Consider the following 15,332-nt stretch of genomic DNA (forward strand, 5'->3'; position numbering starts at 1 on the left):
AGAGCAGGGGTGGGGTGTGGAGGGAAGGGGTGTGGTGCGCTCGCACGTGCTGCCTCGTTGACGAGCTTCTGGGCTGGCGGCTCCTGGGCTGGTCTGGTGTCTTCTCTCACGCCTGGATCTTGTCCATCACGTACAAAATGTTAGTGAGCGGTTGTGTCCACATAACAAAGGGCTTCCTGTGGCTTGTGTCTGGTTGAGGTGGCTGTGTGGGCCTTCCCTGGGAGTGTCACCAGACTCACCTGATGGCTTGGGAAACTAGACTGCTGGGCTCCACCTCAGAGTTTCTGATCTTGTAGGTCTCGGTTGGAGGTGAGAACTTGCATTCCTGATAGGTTCTCAGGTCATGCTCATGCTGCTGGTCAGGGGACCGCATTTGAGAACCACCGACAGCCCCCTGAGCTCATCAGCCCAGCAACACCATATCCTGGATGGGCCAGAGTGTATGCAAGGCTGGGGGACAGGAGACCGGGGCGCCTGGGGGGCTCAGTCGGTTGGGTGTCCGACTCAGGTCGGGATCTCATGGTTCTTGAGTTCGAGCCCCGCATCGAGCTCTGTGCTGACAGCTCGGAGCCTGTGGTCTGCTTCGGATTCTGTGGCTCCCTCTCTCTCTGCCCCTTGCCCACTTGCACTCTGTCTTTCTGTCTCTCTTTCTCTCTCAAAAATAGAATAAACATTAAAAAAAAAAAGAGGACAGGAGACCAAGCTGTGACCACGTGGGGACTTTCCCAAAGGTGGACACTAGCTGCTTACCTACCTTGGCTTACAGCCCTCCCCCCCCAACTCCCCACATGCTTGAAAAGTTTCCTAACTGGTGCCTTTTAGTTCAAGACAGAACAGACCCCACACTGCTTCCTGGTGGGCTTTTGAAACGTGGAGGTAGAGAGAGGTTGGAAAGAAATTCTGCCTTGGTTTGGAAGGGGCAGTTGGAATTTATCTCAAAAATGGAATTCCTCACCTGTTTCTGTGCATCTAGGAAATCCTTGTATAAAACAGAAGAGAGACAGAATCTCTGTGAAGAGACAAAGCTCAAGAGGTCTCAATGACACCTGACGGAATCATTACTTACGTTGAGGCGCTTAGGGAGACGTCATCTGAATATTCACATGGGGTTTGGGAGGGCTGTGCCTAAGCAGGATGCGGCTGAGTCACTAAAAGCTACTGAAAGACATGGACGCCTCAGGCAGGCTTTTCTGTGACAGGCTTTTAAGGGAGAAAAAAGTAAGTGTCCACGTTGGGTTGTGGGGTCAGGGCGTCGCCTCTGGGAGGGGTGTGGGTGCCGGGTCCAGACAGCTGCACGGCCGCTGTTCCTTAGTGAGGGGACCCCGCCGCGCTGTGACTCGCCCTAGCGCTGCTTCTAAGGGGTGTGGGTCTGCGGTCCTGAAACTGGGGACCCCTTGTTCTCTGAAGGTCTGGATGCGCTGGCCTTCATTCCAACTTACACTTTTCCATTCAGTCGCCAGTAGCTCATTTTGCTACTGAGTATGGAGAAAAACGGTACTGTGCTTGCCAAGCCCCCCAGCCCCCAAGTCTGGCGGCAGGAAGCTGCTTTTCTAGACGCCATTGCTCAGGTGACCTTTCAGTGGCCATCTCTCCTTCCAGCAAATGGAGTGGGGATGGCTGATCGCCGTTGTCAAGCAGCCGCCATGAAAAGGCTTCAGGAAACCATGACACTTTGTGTTTTTTTTTTGTTTGTTTTGTTTTGTTTTTTTTTAATTTATTTATTTCTAGGAGAGAGAGAGAGAGCGTGAGCAGGGGAGGGTCAGATAGAGAGGGAGTCACAGACTGAAACAGGCTCCAGGCTCTGAGCTGGCAGTCAGCACAGAGCCCGACGTGGGGCTTGAACCCACGAACCGCGAGATCATGACCCGAGCAAAAGTCGGACGCTTAACCGACTAAGCCACCCAGGCGCCCCAACGTGACACTTTGAAACACAGGAGAGAATAGGAAATCTCAGCAAGGAAATAGGACTCATGAAAAAGAAATAAATGGGAATCACAGAAATGAAAACTACAATAACAAAACTCGCTGGACGGGCTCCAAAGTCACGGGGAGATGGCAGAAGACAGAAGCAGTAAGCGCTAGGCCACACCAGCGGAGTCTGCTCAGCCCAGGCCGGGGACACTGCCTGATGGAGCCGGAGTCACAGCTGGAGGTGAGGGGCACTGCCTGCATCCAACCCTTCCTCCCTCCACCTGCGTGTGCCTCTGTCCCCCCCACCCCCTACCTTCATCTCTGAAATGTCCAGATCACACCACCTCGTCGCTGGCTTCTTGGGACCCTTTGTGACACTTAGGAAACTAGAGTAAGGCGACTCTATTAAACATGCAGGTCTGTGGGCGGCCGCGTCAAGTGCCGGGCGGTGGGAGCCCAAGAGCCCTGAGGGAGCAGGCCAGCTGGTCAGGGGAGCCCAAGGTGGAGCCAGCGATTTTCCTTTGAGATAGAGACGAAGGCTGAAACCAGAGTGCTGGCTCTCGGCAGCTCCCAGCTGACCGACGCCCGATACGCGCTAGCAAAAGCGGAGCCCCGGTTGCTGAGTGTGGGCAGCCCTGGAGAGAGGCGGTGCTGGTGGCGGCAGGATGCACCTGTCGGTCATGACAGAAGGGGTTAAGGTTAAGGCTTACAGGAACACCTGAGGCTGTTCTGCATTTCTATTACTTTGCCTGCAGTGATTATGCTTCCAAGTGTTGTTCAGAATAGGTCCTGCATCAAAAGTTCAATTCTCGTATTTGACCAATTATGTTTACTTTTTGGTTGTAGGTGCCCTGTGAGCATTGCTCAGCCTCCCTTTTATGGAACAAATAATGTACTGGGTGCTTGTATCTGCCAGATGTTGACGTAGCACTTCTCTAGACCAAATCCTCTGCACACGGAACATCTCTTTTGTGGTGCAGGAAGATATTCCATGAACTTAGTCCACGAGTAGATGACATAGTATATTAGCGATGGCTGCTTTGGAAAGAAGCATCAGCCTGAGGAGGATGGGGAGTGCCAGCAGTTAGGGTAATCCTGTACGGGATTTACATCTGGTAGTAAAGGCAGGCGTTACTGAGAGGTGACACTTAAATATAGACTCCATGAATATAAGCAAAGGAGTGATGTGAATATCTAGGAGATGGGGCTTCAGGTGAGGGAAGTAGCCTGTGCAAACATCTTGAGGTAAGAGCCTGCCCGGCAAGTTTGGGGAACAGCAAAGGCCACTGTGAACTGGGAGAGAGTAGTTGGCTGATGAGTTCAAGGAGGGGAAAAGGGGGCGTAGTGCAAGGCCTGCTCAACTATCATAAGGATTTGGACTTAAATTGATAGGTTTTATCTTCTAGAGCAGTTAAGGTTTTCAGAAAACTGGGTAGAAAGTACACAGAACCCCCATACACCTGCACCTTCCTCTATTAACACTTGACATTAGTGTGGTATATGTGTCACAACTGATGACAACAGTGTACATTAGGGTTCACTTCATTGTGCATGCTGTGGGTGTGGACAGATGTATAATGACATGTGTCCACCATTACAGTGTCATGCAGATTGGTTTCATTGCCCTAAAAATTCTCCATGATCTCTCTCTTCAGACTGCCAACCCCCGGCAACCACTGATCTTACCGCCTCTATAGTTTTGCCTTTTCCAGAATGCCATATAGTTGGAATCTATAGGGTTGGCTTCTTTCACTTAGAAAGATGCATTTAAGTTTCCTCCATGTCTTTTTATGGCATAATAACTTCTCTTCACACTGAATGATTTCCCACTGTCTAGATGGACCACAGTCTATTTATGGATTCACTACTGACAGTTATATTGATTACTACCAGGTTTTGGCAAATAGAGATGCTTGTAGACATTTGTGTTCAGGTTTTTGCATGGATGTGTGTTCAGCTCTTGGGTGAAGCACATTCAAGAAGCAAGATTTGCTAGAGGCACCTGGGTGGCTCTGTCGGTTGAGTGACTTGGGCTCAGGTCATGATTTCACAGTTTGTGGGTTTGAGGCCCCGTATCGGGCTTACTGCTGTCAGTGCACATACTGCTTTGGATCCTCTGTCTTCCTTTCTCCTTCCCCCTCTCATGTGCATGCTCTCGCTCAAAAATAAATAAACACTACAAAAAAAAAAAAAAAGCAAGATTGCTGGATCTTATGGCAAGAAGTTAAGTTTGGTAAGAAACCACCAAACATCCTCCAAAGTGGCTGTGCCATTTTGCATTCCTACCAGCAGTGAATGAGAATTTCTGTTGCTCCACATCCTCATCAGGAAACGGTATTGTCTGTGTTGGAGACTGGCCATTCTAATAGGTGTTTAGTGGTATCTTCTTGATTTAATTTGCATTTCCCTGATGACACATGATTTGGAACATCTTTTCATATGCTTACTTGCCATCTGTGTATCTTCTTTGGTGAGGTGTCTGTTCAGGTCTTTTGCCCATTTTTAAATTGGGTTGTCTGTTTAATTACTGTTGAGTTTTAGGAGCATTTTATATATTTTGGAAAGAAGTCCTTGTATAGATATCTTTTGCAAATACTTTCTTCTAGTCTTTTTTCCTTGTCTTTCATTCTCCTAAAGGACTTTGGTTTTTACTGAGTGAAACTGGGAGCTTTTGAGGGTTTTGAGTAGAGGAGTCATGCGACAGGCACTTTATAAATATGCAGGGAGATATTCCAGTTATAGTAATATGGAAGAAATAGACTTTCTAGTATACATTGGTGGCCTTAGATGGTGACTAATGAAGGTCGCTTTTTCTAAGTGAGGTTTTGAAAATATATTTCCCAACTATAGACACGATACATCTTGTTAGCAGCAGTGGCCCATACTTTGATACTTAAGGGTTTCAGGACATAATGAGCAACCTGTTTATCACCTTTTTATTGTTTACAGTTAACCGGAAACTCTCAACTGGCTGTGAAGTTTTGTGAGCATTCCGGGCTATGGCTGCCTCCTTCCCCCACCCTGTGCCTTTCCCTCTAAGGAGGGTCTCAGCTGCTATTTATAGAGATGCATGCTCACCAGTGAAGGCCCTCAGCTGTTTTCTGTCCCTTTAGTCAGGTTTCTTCCTCTGATGAAGAGTCCCTTTTGCTCTGCAGTCCTTCTCTCCAAAATCACCCGGCTCTCTCTGCATGCCTCAAACCTCCCACGCGCTATCAAATGGATTAAAATAGAATGTGTTCTCAGGTGGTCACTGTCCAGTCTTCTGACTCTGAGGCTTTACCTTGCCTTAAATGCAGCTTCTCCAGCAGTTTAAAAATGAAAGTTTCCATAGCTGGGAGGGATGGGCACAGGGCAGTGCACTGCTCTGTAGCTCCCACTCTGGCCCTCCAATTTCCCTGTGTGTGGGAAGGGACATTCAGAAGGCTGCCTTAGAGGCAAGAATGAGTAGCTGAGGTAAAACAAATGGGGAGCGGCAGGGCAAACAGAAAAGCCCTCTGAGACATCAGAGAACACCGATTTAAACAGTGGAGTGCCCTCGTGGCTGCAGGGATGGAGAGGACATTTTAGCCTGAGGTGTCTTGGTCAAAGGTAGGCCGTTGTGTTGTCTGTCCAGCCAGGAGCGGACCTGCGAGGCCACACTGCCCGTTCAGAGAGCAGAATGCACGGGCCCCGGGGGACACGGGGTTCGTGCTGTCCTCCCAGTTTTGCAGCCCCGCTTGCTGCACTGATGCTACGAGGATGCACAGCAAGGATCCACTTTGGATTTATTTAGCATCTTTCCATCAGAGACCACGAACCTTCTCCATAGGCTTTTCCATCGACGGACTACAGGAGGAGATATCATCAACCGTTCTGAAATGGGTTCAGTAGGAGAGGAAATGGATGTTAAAGCGTTAGAAACAGTATAGGAATGAAACTTAAGAATAAAGCAAGCAGTGGCTCAGGTGTGCAAAATGCTGTGCCGTGATTCATGGGTGGTTTTCATCAGGTCGCAGGCATGAGAATGAGAGAAAGAGGGTTATTCCATATGAACCGAGGAAACCCTTAGATAAGAAAACTCTGACCATAAGGCCCTGTTTGAGTTGTCTTAGGAATTTGTCCTTTTCTGTTTTCCTGTATCAAGAGCCTTCACGGTGTACAAAAATGGCATCTGCTTACAGAATGTAGTGAGACATGAAATTAACAGCGGCCCATCCCATGCACCTCTGCTTTTCCAGTGTCCGAAACACAGCCAGACGAAGCCCATGCTGTTTTCCAGACTGCTCGCCCTTGACGATTAATACGCACCTGCCTGTTTTGATCTAACATTATTGAGGGAAGAAAATACTTCAGTGGAGAGATTTATTCTAGGCTGTCTGATGAGTGTTTTATGTTCATAACTTTTAAAAAATCCATTTTTGGCATTGGCATGAATTTTGGATGGTTGCCACCATCTCTGAGGCCTAAAAATGTGCTTCTGGAGTTTGTGGGAAGCAAGCCTCAGGGGACACATGCCGTCTTGCTGGCCCTGCCCTTGACATTCCACATGTCTTGGATATGTGAATTTAGTTTGGGAACTGGAGATTTTGTACATTCAAGTTTGTTTTTGCCTTTTATAATTTGGGTGGTTCCATACTAATGGAGCACATTTTATTTTTCCCCAGATGATTGTAGCATTCATACAAGAGTGGGGCTTTGGAATGTGTTAAAGAAGGAGAGCAAAGAAAAAGATACTTTTTTAAAGGCTTGATTCTTTTTTTTTTTTTTTTTTTTTCAGTAAACTACTAATACGAGGCTATACATTTTTGGGAGATAATTTACTTGTGTGGTGTTTAGCAACCAAGTCCATAATTTCTGCTGGATGCTTCATTTGTCTTCCAGAGGGATTGGAGGAAGAGATGCCCAGTAGATGGCCAAGTGAGCTCTGTCGACCTATACTTGCAGTCCACTGACCGTCATTCACAGTAGAATGAGCACAGAGTGCTGTACAAAAGCACAATCCCTGATCAGGAGACAGCTGCAGTCTAATGCTAATAAAACTGTGGCTACCAGGTAACCAGAAATTGGAAGAATTGTGAAGTGCTAATTAAGATGACCTTTGGACTTTACTCATAGCATTGCATCTTGTCACCGGGTATTTGGGGGGGGGGGAAGGGGGTTCTACAAGGGCCCCAACCTGCTGGCAGCTGGGCTGTCCAAGGACTGTTTTGTAATGGGGAAGACGTCTTGACCTGAGAAGAACACTAGATTGGAGTGTTCTTCTTCCTCTTTAAAAAATGTATATTAATAACACGTGTTGTATAAAATTCACAGGGTACAAAAACATGTAAAGTGAAAAGCAAGTTTCCTTTCTTTCATTGTCCTCCAGGCCCCTGTTCCTTTCGCTGGAGGCAACCCCTGTTAAAAGTATCTGGCATGTACTTCCAGAGAGATACCCTGCATTTTAAAACATCTATGGATGTTTTCTTCTTGCCCTTTCCTTTATTTATTTTTTAACACTGAGGGCAGCATGCTATGCATACCATTCCCCATGTTCCTTTCCCCCATTTATTATAACTGGGAGATTGTAGCGTATCAGTAATTAAAGCTGCCATCTTTTTTTTTTTTTTTTAAATATTTTTTATTTATTTCTAGGAGAGAGAGAGAGAGACAGCGTGAGCAGGGGAGGGTCAGAGAGACAGGGAGTCACAGACTGAAACAGGCTCCAGGCTCTGAGCTGGCAGTCAGCACAGAGCCAGACGCGGGGCTCGAACCCACGAACCGCGAGATCATGACCTAAGCGAAAGTCGGACGCTTAACCGACTAAGCCACCCAGGCGCCCCTAAGCTGCCATCTTTTTAAAGGCTCTGTGGAAGTACAATACCATAATGGACTGAATCCTTTCTCTAAATTGTTTCCCATCTGCTGCTGTGACACACTGTTCTGTTTTGAACTATACCACCAGGCAGGTCACTGGGTTAGGGTCCCAGCAGCAAAGAGATGGCACAGTAGCAGGGGTGGTGGAAGAGTTTAATGAAGAGGCTGTTGACAAAATGTGGGCAGGGGTGAGGACAACCAGCCAGAGCCATGACTTCCCCCGGACCTGGAGGGAAAAGTGGTGGAAGTGTGTTACTGGAGCTGGCGAGAGCTTCCCGTGGGAGCCGTGGTCTGCAGTGGAGGAACACAGCCGGTGGTATGTTGGTAAAGGCTCAACAATGGGCTCCCTGTGGTGTGGAGCCCTCATTTGTGGTGTTTGCCAATTTCTGTGGTGTAAATACTTGTACCGTGGCTGATTCCAGCTAACAGTGTGATGTTGCTGAACACAGAGCTGGTATGGCGGGGTGGTAGGAGTACATAATCCATTCCCGGGAGCAGCTCCAGCACGTCACTGTGGCTTCAGGCAGCTGCTGGCAGCTGCCACCTGTCTCCTGTAGTGCTTCCGATTGGCCGACCTCCCCGCGCCTCCACTAGGGGATCGCAGAGGAGCCGGGTTGCTGCATTTGCCAGAGGTCTGCCTCCTCGAGCAGGCTGGTGAAGTGCTCAGGCTGCATGAATTTGGGCAGGTCATTTCTCTGAAGCCCATTTCCTCACCTGTGAAGAATGGAACTGCCTCGTGTTCTCTGCCTTTCTATCCTGAGGTCTTCTCACAGATCAGTGACTTCAGTGACCTAAGCGGGCAGCCTGCTGACTATTTAATAGGGAGCTCATGTCTAATGGGAGAGACGATCTGCACAAGCAAATCTGGCTACAGGGTGGGGGCTGCAGACAGAACCAAAGGTGTTTAGAGGAAGCGACTCTTGGTAGCTGTGGTGATGGGGCTGTTGATATTCATGGCTGGAAATTTGTTTTCCCAGTGGGGGGAAAACCAAGATTTCTTGATTAATGGTTTAGTCTACATCTGCCACTAGTTCTCTAAGTATGATCTTACTGTCAGCGTCTCCTGGGAATGTCAGAAATCTGCATCCTTGTGTTTCACTCCAGACCTACTGATTGACCTCCGGCAGGACGTAGTAACGTTACTCTAGATGATTCCAATGCATGTGTTTGTTTGAGAAACACCATTATCAGTGTTCCAAACTTGGGTGAAAATCAGGCAGATGGGGAATTTCAGACGCCCCCTGCCCCTAACTTCTGAACTATACTTGAAACCTACTCAGTCAGAATCCCTGGGAACTACAATCCTGAGCAGTTAAGTGTTTCCCAGATAACATATGCTGTGACAGTTTTCTGTACTCTTGATATTAATTGTTGCGGTGCGTGGAACCTGTTTAAATTAGATGCCTTGCTGGAAGTGCCTGTTCTTTCTTAGGAAGTTTTGTAAACTCAGACTCCCCAAACACTTTAGCTGGAGAGAAGGCAGCTGGCTGCTTCAGTTGGTACTCTGCTGGGACGGAGGGTGGAGCTGGCTGTTCCCAGTGTGGAGTGGGTGGAAGAGAAGAGTTGAGGGGAAACTGGACAGCCGTGGAGGTCCCTGAAGTGTGATTGCGACATTGCTGTGATTTAGTTTATTGCCAGTTCTCACAACAACTGACACATCCTTTATCAAATATTGAGTACAAAAATCATATTTCAAAGGAAAATCACAATGGTTTTGGGACTCTCTGTGCCTTTGACTGATTAGAGTTCTTGATGGGAAAGCCTGGGGTTAGTTCCTGTGGGGAATTTGGGACCAGATTCTAGGGAGTGAGTTGGGCTGTTGTTGAGTCATTGGAAGGAGGTCCCCGGTGATCGCCCTGAGGAGTGTTTGCCTTTGGGTTGTGAGGCGCTGGCAACTGTATGTAAAGCTGCTCTGAATTGCCCTGAGGAGTGTTTGCCTTTGGGTTGTGAGGCGCTGGCAACTGTATGTAAAGCTGCTCTGAACGTTACTACCAGTGGCTTTTTGTGGATGTGTTGTCCTCTCCCTCAAGTAAATACCTAGGAGAGGAGCTGCTGGGGCTTAGGTGTGCTTAGCTTTTTGAGAAACAGCCACTTTTCCAAGCATATGATTTTACACTCCCATCAGTCATGTATTGGGCTCCAGCCGTTTTCCACCCTCACCAACGCTTGGTACTGTGGGCCTTCCACACAGCATCCATTTTGGTGGGTGTGTAGTGTTACCCGAGGTTTTAATTTGTGTTTACCTGATGACGCCCTGTCGTCTGCATAGCTCCTTTCCACGCACTCAGGGGACATTAAATGTCTTTTGCAGCATCGTCTCACATGGAGTCCTTCTGCTGCAGGCTCACCCAGGACGCCGGCTGCCCAACAGCTTACCATACAGGCTTCTCCAATGTCACACCTTTGAAAATGCAGTTCCATGTCTCTTCACCCTTTCAGCTCCAACTCAGGTGTCCTTTTTGTTGGTTAAGCATCTGGCCCTCCCGTGGCCACAGTACTTATGTTTCTTTTCTCTGTGCTTCCATGGACTCTTGCGGTGTTGTGTGCAGTTTTTCCCTGCCTCGCTGAGGGCAGGGCCTTGTCTCTCTCTTCGTTGCAGTCACAGTGCTTATCACGTGATCTGGCATGAAGTCTAGGTCCATACTGAACTAACTTATTATCCATCTGATCCTCCCATCAGCTATGTGAGAAGGGCTTAGCCTTAAATTGGGGATGATGGGGTATAGACCCAAGAGAGGTCAAGTATCTTGTCCAAGGTCAGTATGTATGTTACATGATCAGGCAGTACTTAACTATCATTTTCCAAACATGTATCTTGTCTGTACAGTATTCTTTCAACAAGCTAGCTGCATGCTTTTAAAGGAATTCACATCCTTTTAAAGGAGTTCACGTCCAGTTCCCCGGCCTGCACATGCACTCACCTGTAACTGACTTGCCTGAGAAGGAGCCTGAGTTCAGGGAAGGCAATGGGTGGGTTCAGCTGCCCCAACACCTGCTTCACCCGCTTTATATAAAGAAGGCAGGCCGTTCACTCATTTGGTGTCTCCCTGAGGCACCTGTTGCCAGACGGAACACCTCCCAGCCGTGTACCCAGTAGGTGGCCACAGTGTTGGGAAGTGAGGGACACTAAGGGGTTCCTGCTTGCTAGCTTGCACAGAGACTGCAGGAAACCTGGATCATGCTGTTAACTGAGGATTTCAAAATTTTATTATTCCTGATAGATTATATCTGGACTTTGGCTATGTCATTCAGAAGGCATCAAAGAATCCAATTACATAACGAAACCCTTTCCATGTCTTATTTACTTATTTTTTAGGAATAAGGTTTCTCAGTGTTTGCATACAAAACCCCCAAGATGGAAATAGAATTGATGCTGGACTGTCTCTCCTTCTAGCAATAAGTGATAGTTGTTCAGGGGTAAATGAGCTGATTAAACACACGCACACACACACAATGCTATGCATCTCATTAGAATATACATTTCCAGATTAAAGTTTTATATTTTACATTTGATAAGTTTTCTTCAGAAGCTTAAGATATTGTTCCCATTGTTTGTGTACTCGTAATAGTTGTGTTAAATTTAGAAGAACAATGGTAATAATTATATCTTGATGGCTTACTGACCTTAAAGGTAGAGTTGATTCTCGTTGTTTGTGGGAGTTGTGTCCTACAAAGTCACTGTGAACACTGAATTAGCAACTACTGAGCCACTGTTCCTACGGGAAGCACAGGGTTAACTTCCCTACAGAGAGACTGCAGGTTTTATTAACCAGTCGACACATAATCTTGCTTTGAAGATGGCTGATTTAAAGTATGCTTCTTACAAGTAATGAGTTACATGCAGGGTTTCTTCATACTATAACACGATTTCAGTTACAGCACCATGAACTGTTTACCTCTCAGGCGCACACGGTGCACACTCGCAAACACATACTGTACGCTGCATAGTATGGTAATGTAAGAAAGCAAGCCCTGAATACAGCATTATGCAAAGCTTAAACACTTGAAATTTTGTGAAAACATTAACTAAAACCTTACTTGTGGTTGGGCTGTGGGCCTTGTGATGGGGCAGTGGGCGGTGTGGTTAAACCTCTTGACCTTGGCTTGCCCCACAAAACCCAAGACAGACTAGGTAACTTACAAGGCAAAAGAAGACATCAGTGAGGTTGACACATGAGATCTGACAGTTCTACTCTAGGAGTTTGGCTTTCACAGCTTGTTGATGGTGTCGACAACTCGCCGTCCCAAACTGGCGTGAAAAATTCCTTCAGCCTCGTCTGCTTGGCTTTTCGCCTCAAATCTTTAAGTGTTTCAGTATAAGGGACAAATGCAGTAGAGGTGAGGCGTTTAAACATGAGGCTTAAAACATGAGGTTCGTTCGAGCACAGGGTCACACTCTTCCATGTCATTGAAAATTTTTTCCAGAGCAGAATTCCATTCCGATATCTTGGCTGCTGTGAGAGGGATGATTCTTGGAGTCCTAGGCTGACCTTCGTCACCACTGTCTTCTTCGCTGACTCCAGTGCCATGCCTTGCCATCTTGTGCAGGTCTTTGTTGGTGGGCTCTATTGCCATTTCTGCCAAAATTTCCTCCACATCTCCCTCCCTCATGTCTCTGAAGCCTTCTCCACTTTTTTGCTGTGCAATAAGCATTATGTTTTCAACACTGTTCTTTATATTTTCTTTAACACCTTCAAAGCCTTCAAAAGTTTTCACGCAGTCTGGCCAAACATTTCCCCAACAGTTATTAATAGTAGCCTGCTTGATGCTGTCCCAGGCAGTGCTGATATAATCTATAACGTTGTGTATCGTGACAGAATTCTAGTAGTCCACCATGGTGGTTTCCTCATTGGCACCGAGAGCCTCCAAAGCCTTGCTATAAAGCTCCCTGGTATAGTGGGCCTTGAAAGCTTTTATTATCCCCTGACTGAGGGGTTGGATGAGAGAGGCAGTGTTTGGGGGCATGAAGAGAACTTCTATGTCGGGGTGGGCATTTTCAAGTTCTTCATGACAATGAACTGGGGCACTATCCAAAATTAATAAAATCCTGAAGGCAAGGTTTTTGCTAAGGAGGTAGCGTTCATCTTCTGGGATGAAGCAGTGGTGGAACCAATCGCAGAATATTTCAGATGCTATCCATGCTTTTTTGTTCCACCTCCAATGGACTGGCATACGGTTCAGATTTTTCCCCTGAAGTGCTCGTGGGTTTTGTCCTCTGTGTACCACGAGGGGTTTGCACTTAAAGTCACCCTTGGCATTGGCGCATAGTAGCAAGGTTGCACTGTCATTGAATGATGTAAAGCCAGGAGCCTTGGAGGCCGTTTGCATTATATAAGTTCGTCTGCCAACGTTCTTGTAAAACAAGCTTGTCTCATCAGCATTGAAAACTTGCTCTTCCATATAACCCTTTTCATGTATAATGCTTAGCAGATACTTTTTAAATTCTTCTGCAGCTTCCTCATCTGCAGGACCTGCCTTACTTCCAAGTTTTAACGTTTTTCATGTGGTATCGCCTTTTGAAACATGCAAGCCAGCCTGCACTGGCAGAGAAGGGTTTAACCTTTTCCTGACCTTGGGTAATAGGACTGTAAATTTCCTTGGCTTTCAGCCTCACAACAACACTGTCTACTATGCTCTTTTTATTGGTTATCATCTCCTGAATCCACAGATTTAGCTGCTTTTCCATCTTTTCCATAGCTGCATCACGCCCTATAAATGTTACTTTAGCACTTTCTGGAGCCGCCTCACGTACAAATCGGCGAATATCCTCTTCCTTTTTCTGGATGTATCGTATTGTTGATTCATTGACATTGAATTCGCGGCCAACAGCGCTATAACTCAGGCCTGAATGAAGCTTATCTAACACACATATTTTCTCTGTAAGGCACATCACAGCCTTCTTGCGCTTAGGAACATTAGACAGTGCTTTAGCTCTCCACTTGGGGGCCATTTTAAACAGTAAAATCATCAAGAAAAAGCACAACAATGTGATGCCAGTAGACTGTGAAAAAGACATCTGCTTACCTTCGGAGCTGAAACAAGAAGGCAGAGCATGGGCTTGTTCAAGTTCAGCTGGGAACGTGTACATTAAGGCTGTTCACACTTCTCACTGCTCTGCACATGTCTATGAATGACTGAGAAAGTGCCACAAGTATTGATTTTGGGGTTATAAACAAACTTTATCGAGTAGGTGAGTTTGCAAAGAATCCACAAATGAGGATGTGGACTGTATTTGTATGGGTCTCTTACCAAAAACAAACAAAAGCAACAAAAAGTGATCAGTAAAAATTGTTTAGTATAAAAATGTATTATTTTAGGATATTGTCTTGTTTTGGGAAGTGGAATGGGAAGAAGTCAAAGGAGAAAAGAATGTAAAATTTCTGACTTTTAAACAAGAACAGGTTCATAATTTTTTAAGATGGAGAATGGCTATTGTATTTCTATTGTTTTTGGAGCTATTGGACATACTTTTAAAGCATGTTTAACCATTTCAAAATGTCATCAAGACATCAGAAATTAAAACTTCACAGCTATTTACAATTAGGAAGGATTCAGAAGTTAAGGAGGCATTTGGTGCACACTTCTTCAAAACTCTTCCACAGAGAGGAGCAAATGGACCAGGAAACAGCTTGGGTTTAGCTGTTCACTGAAAAAAAAAACTGTTCAGGAAATATGTTGGCAGTTTCTTCCATGGATTTTTAAATTGTAGGGGAAAAAAATGAATTTTGCCCTCTTGGTACCTCTCAACACCCTCGTTTTTTGTTTTGATTCACAACTTTAAAAGGCCCAAGCCTGAAATGAAAACGAAGTATTCCCATGAGGCCTGATGGAATGTTGTGGTATTCCCCGCACAAGAACAAGAGTGCCCTTGAATGTCCCTAAGTGCTAGAGTTCTGGATGATGCTGTGGTGTAATTCCCAACACTTATGGGTCAGAACGACAAAGGGCCCTTCTCATGGCTCAGGCTTCTCCCTTGATTGCCCTGTATTATTGGCATTGCTCTTGGTTTTCTTGACCTTTCTCGTCCGGGAGGCTGTTAACGTGTGCCAGGTGGCCCTCACAGTTCTCTTTGGACCAAAGCACCAGGCAGCCTGCGCCAGGCCCTCCTCGACGCTCTCAGCCTGTGCTGGAGACAACATGCAATTTCTTCCCAGCTGACTTACTCGCTGACGTGTAACTGGCTATTCTGGTTAAACATTAATGAAGCACGTGGTATGTATTCGGGGAGTGAAAACATTGCACTTCAATCCCAACATGCATAATTTATGTTGCCAATTATTTTAAATCATGGTAATAGAATACTGGTTCCACTCTCCCAAGCGGGTGGCGGGGAAGACCTGAAGACAGACAGGTTCCCTCCAGCCCCTTCAGAGTTGCTCACCGCTGAGGCCCAGCTCTCCGGGGCCCTCGCGGCAGGGCGGGCTGTGTCCGCTGGGGCCAGGCGAGGATGAGGACCAGGTGCCGGGAGGGTCAGGTGGGCCGTGTCGGAGGCTGAGAACCGCGCGCTGGGTGGAGGGGGCCGCGCGTGGGACCAGGTGCGCAGGTGCGCCGCGTCAGAGGGCGAGGACCAGGTGCTGGGCGGGGGG

General features: G+C 46.8%; 1 protein-coding gene and 1 non-coding gene across 3 annotated transcripts in view; one reads left to right on the forward strand and one right to left on the reverse strand.

The window, feature by feature from the left end:
- Positions 1-15,332, forward strand: part of ARHGEF7 (Rho guanine nucleotide exchange factor 7) — a 129,741-nt gene that overhangs the window by 13,278 nt on the left and 101,131 nt on the right. The window lies entirely within an intron of this gene.
- On the reverse strand, positions 1,823-1,907 carry TRNAK-UUU. The gene has a single exon. It is a non-coding gene; the product is annotated as a tRNA-Lys (tRNA).

Source organism: Hyaena hyaena, unplaced genomic scaffold (genome assembly GCF_003009895.1).
Source record: "Hyaena hyaena isolate Hyena2069 unplaced genomic scaffold, ASM300989v1 scaffold_22, whole genome shotgun sequence".
NCBI classification, from domain to species: domain Eukaryota; kingdom Metazoa; phylum Chordata; class Mammalia; order Carnivora; family Hyaenidae; genus Hyaena; species Hyaena hyaena.